Raw genomic sequence first — 1,755 nt, forward strand, 5'->3', positions numbered from 1 at the left:
AAACTTCCTGCTTTCTGGTTTTCATAATTTATATTAAGCGAATCAATGTCTATTTATGCACTTTCCTAATAAGCAGCAGCTAAGCTTAGGGACATTATTCCCACTAGTGCACAAATTTCTTCTGAAAGAGTAACCGGGTACGTCAGCCTCCCTCCTGGGAACCCACGCTTCCCGTGCCGTTGGAAAGGCAGACGCCAATACAGAGCAGCGGCAGTCGGGTGAACTCAAGAGCGTAAGCAGCACCACCAGCACATCTGTGTGTTGTGGTACTTCCAAACACAGGAGTGAAGCGTAAGACAGGCAACTCGAGAGATGAACGTTCACGGGTTCTCTAGGACCATATTTATGAGCTGTGGTGTTCGATTATTGAAATACTGGTTACTGCAACCGTGACTGGAAAACGGCATCGAGAACGATCTTCATTGGCTACACACTATTTTAGAAATATCTGTATGATGAAATAATGTTCTGTAATAAAATTAGTATGCTTCAAATGTTGACATAGTATGTTAAAAAAGAAAAAATATATATTTAAACTCTATAAATTCTTTCAGCACAAGATTTCTTTCTAAGGTTTAAAATCAACTTTCAATCAAAGTCCATAAGACGATACATACCTCCCTGCAGAGGCAGATGATGTGTATCTCAAATGGACTATTGTGGGGCCACCAATATTGCTCTGCATGACCTGGGAAGTTTGGTACAGCCTGTCCATCCCGAGGACAACTTCCTGCTAGCGATGGTCCTGAAATGCCTCCACAACAGGCAGCTAATGAAACAGGCATGGACAAAAACGCGTACGTGTCCTCCTCACTGCTGATCTGCTTCGCTGCACACCACAGAGGAAAATTAAAACAAAGTCCCAAACCATTTCCTAAAGTGATTAATTTTCAACAATAATAATTTACTGCATCTTCCTGTACCACAGAGTTCTGTGACTAAATGTTATACTACGTTAAGATTAGATGTTCTAATGATATAATGCAAAGATTTTACTGAACCGTTATTTAGTGGGAGTCATAAAAACCTCTAAAAATTAATCTTTCACGCACATCTAGCGTATCCGAAGCTAGCATTTAATTAGATGGCCTTGGCACGAATGAGCTTACTACTTTATTTACTGAATCAGTATGTGTCTCTTCAGTAATTATAATTAATTCAAATCATTGACTCACCTCCCAGCAAACAATGCTGAACTTTACATGAAATGGAAACGAATGCTTATCCTTCTCCACACGTAAAATCATGTCTTCTCGCTTTCAAACTCAGTGACATGATTTTTGGTTTAGGTGCGGGGTATGTAATACACTATGTGACCCAGCATTCACCTCCTAACCATAACTTAGCCACATATGTATTTAAACAACATGAAGGGGCAAAAATAGAAATATATTAACCCAGCATTTACCACACAAACAAAAGTTTCAAGAAATGAGAGCACAGATGTTTATGGGAATACGAAGGACTGTATTTTTTAAGACAACTGTTGAAAAGCATCGTCTTCTCAGCTGCTGACTTAATAAGAAAAGTAGTATAAAAAATTTAGAGCTATTATTTCTTCATCCAAAATAAGTGGGAATAAACCAGCCATATTCATTCATAAGTAAAACAGCTTTTGAGGGGCTGAGTAGAAAAAGACGGGTCATCTAAAAAAAAAAATCTTTTTTTTAAAGTTTAGATGACCAAATATCATAGCTTTCCATAAGCGCACGGCAGAAACCCTCGTGCCACAGCGCAATGCAATGACGCTGCCGG

The sequence above is a fragment of the Buceros rhinoceros genome, unplaced genomic scaffold (assembly GCF_000710305.1).
Source record: "Buceros rhinoceros silvestris isolate BGI_N320 unplaced genomic scaffold, ASM71030v1 scaffold21769, whole genome shotgun sequence".
Taxonomy (NCBI): domain Eukaryota; kingdom Metazoa; phylum Chordata; class Aves; order Bucerotiformes; family Bucerotidae; genus Buceros; species Buceros rhinoceros.